Below are 6,249 nucleotides of genomic sequence, written 5' to 3'. Positions count from 1 at the left end.
CATTTTGTTTATCCATTCATCCATAAATGGACATTTCAATAGTTACCATTTTTTTGGATATTGTGAATAATGATGCTATGAACATGAGCGTACAAATATCTATTTGAGTCCCTGATTTGAATTCTTTTGGATATATAACCAGAAGTGGAATCATTGGATCATATGGTAATTCTGTGTAATTTTTTGAGGAATTACCATACTGTTTTCTACTGAGCCTGTGCCATTTTACATCTCTAACAGTGCACAAGCATTCCAGTTTCTCTACATCTTCTCTATCACTTGTTATTTCTGTTTTGTTTTTGGTTTTGTTTTTCAATATTTTTGGTAGTAGCCATCCTAATGGAACTGAAATGGTATATCATTGTAGTTTTGATTTGAATTTCCTTAGGAATTAATGATGTTGAGTATCTTCTCAAGTGCTTATTGGCCATTTGTGTATCTTTGGAGAAATATCTGCTCAAGGCCTTTGCCCATTTTTGAATTGGGTTGTTTGTTTTTGTTCTTTTGTTCTTGAATTGTAGAAGTTCTTTATATATTCCAGATAGTAATCCCTAATCAGATGTATGAGCTAAAAATATCCAATTTGTAGATTGCCCTTTCACTCGGTTGATAGTGTCCTTTTGAAGAAAAAAAGTTTTTAATGAAGTATAATTTATCTACTTTTTTCTTTTGTTGCCTGTGCTTTTAGTATAATACCAAGAAATCAATGCCAAATTGAGTGTCAGGAAGCTTTCTTCCTATGCTTTCTTCTGAAAGTTTTATAGTTTAAGGTCTTATATTCGGGTCTTTGATCTACTTTGAGTTAATTTTTCTATATGGTAGAAGGTAAGGATCCAATTTTATTCTTTTGCGTGTGTATGTCCAGTTTTCTCAGCACCATTTGTCAAAATGACTATCCTTTCCCCATTGAATTGTCTTGGTACTCTTGTCAAAAATCATTTCACCATATATGTGTGGGTTTGTTTCTGCGTTCTCTATTCTATTCTTTCGGGCTATCTGTCTGTCTTTATGCCAGTGCCACAGCATGTTGATTGCTGTAGATTTGTAGTAAGTTTTGAAATCAGGAATTGTGAGTCCTCCAACTTAGTTCTTTTTCAAGATTGTTTTGGCTACTGGGGTCCCTTGAGATTGCATATGAACTTAGTATAGATTTTTTCTTTCTGCAGAAAAGTGTCATTGAGATTTTGATAGGTATTGCATTGAATGTGTAGGTCTCTGGGTAATATTGACATCTTAACGTTAAGTCTTCCAAACCATGAACATGGGGTGTCTTTCCATGTATTTATGTCTTTTTAAATTTCCGTTAGGAACGTTAAGTAGTTTTCATTGTACAAGTCTTTCAACTCCTTGGTGGTTTATTCCTAACAATTTTATTTTGGATGATATTGTGAATGGAATTATTTTCTTAATTTCCTTTTCAGATAGTTTATTGTTAATCTTTAGAAATGCAATGGATTTTTTGCATCAGGCAACTTTGCTGAATTTATTAGCTTTAACAGGTTTTTTTTTTGTGTGTGGAATCTTTAGGGTTTTCTACACAGAAGTGAAAAAAATAGATATCCTTGTCTTGTTCCTGATCTTAGAGGGAAAGCTTTCAGTCTGGCACTATTGAGTATGATGTTAGCTATAGGTTTTTCGTATATGGCCTGTATTATGTTGAGGCAGTTTCCCTTTATTCCTAGTTTGTTGAATGGTTTTATCACAAAAGGGTGTTGAATTTTGTCAAAAGCATTTCTGTATCATTTGAGATCACCATGTGTTTTTTTTCTTTATTCTGTTAATGTAGTGTGTTACATTGATTTGCATATGTTTAAACATCCCTGAATTCCAGAAATAAACCCCAGTTGGCCATGGTGTTAAATCCTTTTTTATGCTGCTGAATTCGGTTTGGTAGCATTTTGTTGAGGAGTTTTGCATCAATATTCATCATGGATAGTGGCCTGCAGTTTTCTTTACGGTAGTGTCTTTGTCTGGCTTTGGTTTCAGGATGAAGCTGACCTTATAGAATCAGTTAGGAAGTGTTTTTTATTTTATTTTTTCTATTGAAGTATAGTTGACGTACAATATCCTATTAGTTTTAGGTGTACCTCAGTGATTCAATATTTGTATACACTGCAAAATGATCACCACCGTAAGTCTAGTTACCATCCGTCACCATACAAAGTAATTACAATATTATTGACTAGATTCCCTGTGCTCTACATTACATTCCCATGACTGACTTATTTTATAACTGGAAGTTTGTACCTCTTAATCCCACTTACCTATTTCACCTGCCTCCCGAATTCCTCCCACCTCTGGTAACCACCAGACTGTTTCCTGTATCTATGAATCTGTTTCTGTTTTGTTTTGTTTGTTGTTTTGGTTTTTTTAGGTTCCAAGTATGAGTGTAATCCTATGGTATTTGTCTTTCTCTGTCTGACTTATTTCACTTAGCATAATACCCTCTAGGGTCTATCTGTTGTCTCAAATGGCAAGATTTCATTTGTTTTTAAGGTTGAGTGGTATTCCATTGTATATAGATACTGTATCTTCTTTATCCATTCATCTATTGATGGACACTTAGCTTGGCTATTGTAAATAATGCTGCAGTGAACATAGGGGTGCACATATCTCTGTGAATTAGTGTTTTTGTGTTCCTCAGATAAACACCCAGAAGTGAGATTGCTGGATCATATGGTAGTTCTAGTTTTAATTTTTTGAGGAACCTCTGTAGTGTTTTCCATAGTGGCGGCACCAATTTACTTTCCCACCAACAGTATATGAGGGTTCCCTTTTTTCCACATCCTCACCAACATTTGTTATTTTTTGTCTTTTTGGTAATAGGCCTTCTGTTGGGTGAGGTGCTATTTCATTGTGGTTTTGATTTGCGTTTCCCTGATTACTAGTGATGTTGAACATTTTTTCACGTGCCTGTTGGCCATCTGCGTATCTTTGGAAAAATGTCTATTCAAGTCCTCTGCCCATTTTTTAACCTTGAGTTGTTTGGGGTTTTTTGATATTAAGTTGTATAAGTTCTTTATATATTTTGGATATTAACTCCTTATCAGATGTATGATTTGCAAATATCTTCTCCCACTCAGTAGGTTGCCTTTTCGTTTTGTTGATGGTTTCCTTCTGTGCAAAAGCTTATTGGTTTGATATAATCAAGGTGGAGGGGGAACACAAAAAATAGCGTTTGCAGGTGCTTCCAACCCTGGAGACTCTTCCAGCAGTTTTCCGCCTGTTTGGCAGATGCTCTTGGGTTAGCAAGTGGATTTCCTTCCTGTATAGTCTAGGTGCCCTTTAAACTGCTCTTTTTTGCTGTGCCCCAAGGTGGGCAAGCCTGCGCGTGGTCCCTTCAGTGATATCTTTCCTTGCTGCCGGTTGCCGTGTCGGGGGTGGGTTCCCGGCCGTTCTGTGTCTCCTCTCCTATTTGGCTCTTTGTGGTCCTTCTATTGTTCGTTGTATAGGAGCTGTTTAATCAGCCCTCAGTTCCTCTTTAGGAGTAATTGCTCTATATGTAGATGTGAATTCAGTGTGTCTGTGGAGAAGGTGAGTTCAGGGTCTTCCTATGCTACCATCTTGGACCCTTTTAGAAATGTTTTTTATTTACTCATGTATTTATTTTTGCCACAGATCATTATATCTTCATATGCAATGAGTATTTGTGTAGCGTTATTTCATTTCAACCTGAAGGACTCCCTTAAGCATTTGTTACACGGCAGGGCTTATGGTCAAGAAGACCTAAACTTTTGTTTATCGGGGTATGTCTTAATTTTTACCTCACCTTTGAAGGACAGTTTTGTTGCGTATAGAATTTTTGTTGACAGAATCTTTCTCTTTTGATGCTCTTAAAAATATCATTCCAGGGGCCGGCCCAGTGGCGCAGTGGTTCGCATGTTCCATTTCTCAGTGGCCGGGTTTCGCTGGTTCGGATCCCGGGTGCGGACATGGCACTGCTTGGCAGCCATGCTGTGGTAGGTGTCCCACATATAAAAGTAGAGGAAGATGGAGACAGATGTTAGCTCAGGGCCAGTCTTCCTCAGCAAAAAGAGGAGGACTGGCAGTAGTTAGGTCAGTGCTAATCTTCCTCAAAAAAAAAAAAGTATCATTCCACTGACTCTGCCCTCCAAGGTTTTTTGCTGAGGAATCCAGTGACATATTGTTGAGGATCACTTGTACATGTGATGAGTCACTTTTCTTTTGGTGCTTTCACTATTATCTATTTTTCTTTATCTTATGATAGTTTGATATATAATATGTCTCACTGTGGGTCTCTTTGAATATTTCCTACTTGGAATTCATTGGGGTTCTTGAATTTCTATGTCCATTTCTTCCTCAAGTTTGGAAAGCTGTTTGGCCATTATTTCTTTAAATAATCTCTCTGCCTTTTTTTCTCTTCTTCTGAGACCCTGATAATGCTTGTGTTGGACAATTTGATGGTGTCCTATAAGTCTTTTATCCTCTATTCACTTTTCTTCATTTTATTTTCTGCTTCTCAGACTCAATGTTTTCGAAAATTTTATCTTCAAGTTCTCTAACTTTTCTTCATTTTGCCTGCTCAAATATGCTCTTGACCACCTGCTGAATTTTTCAATTTGCTTATTGTATCTTTCAGCTCCAGAGTTTCCATTTGGTTTCTTTTTATACTTTCTGTCTCTTTGTTGTTGTTGTTGTTTTTAATTGCTTTTTCTCCCCAAATCCCCCCAGTACATAGTTGTATATTTTAGTTGTGGGTCCTTCTAGTTGTGGCATGTGGGACGCTGCCTCAACATGGCCTAATGAGCGGTGCCATGTCCGTGCCTAGGATCCGAACCAGCAAAACCCTGGGCCGTGGAAGCAGAGTGCACAAACTTAACCACTCGGCCATGGGGCCAGCCCCTATCTCTTTGTTGATTTTCTCATTTTGTTCATATATTGTTTTCCTTTAGCACTTTGTTCATATTTTCCTTTAGCTCTTTGAGCCTTTTTAAAACACTCCTTTTAAAGTCTTTGCCTAGTAAATCCACTGTCTGTTTCATCAGAGAGATTCTCTGGAGATTTGTTTTGTTCCATCTAATTGGCCATATTTTCCTATTTCTTTGTATGCCCTGAGATTTTTTGTTGAAAATTGGACATTTGAAAAATATCACCTCCCAGTTTATGCAGACTGGCTCTGTGCTAGAGCCATCCTATCCTTATTAGCTGGGTGTGCCTTGAGTCTTGGGAAGTGCCCCGGTGAAGTCTTAAGATAGTCTCAGGTCTTTTCTTACTATGTATCTTGCCTGGCCTGTGAGCGGATTTTTTGATTCCCCCATATACACAACTGCTTCTGAAAGTCTAAATTCCAAAAGTGTTGACCCCTCCCCATCTTCCCCTGATGGTCTTAGGTGATCTATTGTATGCCTCTACCTGTATTCTCTTGCCCCAGACATCTGCAAGTCTGTAGTTCCCTTGCAGCTTCTGTGATGGATGCCTGCTACTTTCCATCTCTTCCCAGTCTTAGGTTCAAGATATGGTGCTTCTTCCTGCATGAGCTTCAAGTTAGGCAAAACAGACCAGTTTTTCAGGCAACTCCTAGATAGGTTAGAACATTACAGAGAAGGTCTGTTCTGGTTCCTCTGATTCGAGAGCCAGATTTCCACCTCCTCCAGACCAATGCTATACCAGGGAGGGGATGGGGCAAAGGTAAGTGAAAATGCCACAAACTATTCTACAAATTTGAATGTGGCTTTTTCTTGTTTGGGCATTTGCTTGATTACTATAGACCTTTGACTATCTTTGAGACCTCTTATAAAGTTATTTTAGCCAGTCTCTAATTGTTTTCTTTTATATGTGTATATATGTTTCCATGGAGAATGGAGGCCGGGAACTTCCTAGTCCACCATTAATTTTGCAGACCTTACATGGAAGTCTTACCTTAAGACTGTTGTATTCATACTCAGCCCCTCTTTTGACCGCCAATGTGACTTATCTATTTGGAGAGAATGCCTTGAGGTGGCATAATGCCATAGCTAAAAGAGACTTGAAAATGACAGGGAAATCTACTCCTATGAAATATAAATTAAGACCCACAATGCAACCCAATACCTACCCACCAGAGTGGTTAAAATAAAAATATGAAAAATACCAAGTGTTGGGAAGGGCATGGGACAACTCAGAGCTCACAAATACTACTGGTAGAAATGTAAAAGTTCTTTTGCCAGTATACGGTAAAAGTAAATATGTGTATAGCTGGGACCCAGAAATTCTACTCTTAGGCATATACCCAACACATTCATTCCTACG

This window comes from Equus asinus, chromosome X, assembly GCF_041296235.1.
Source record: "Equus asinus isolate D_3611 breed Donkey chromosome X, EquAss-T2T_v2, whole genome shotgun sequence".
Lineage (NCBI taxonomy): Eukaryota > Metazoa > Chordata > Mammalia > Perissodactyla > Equidae > Equus > Equus asinus.
This window is presented reverse-complemented; position numbering follows the sequence as displayed.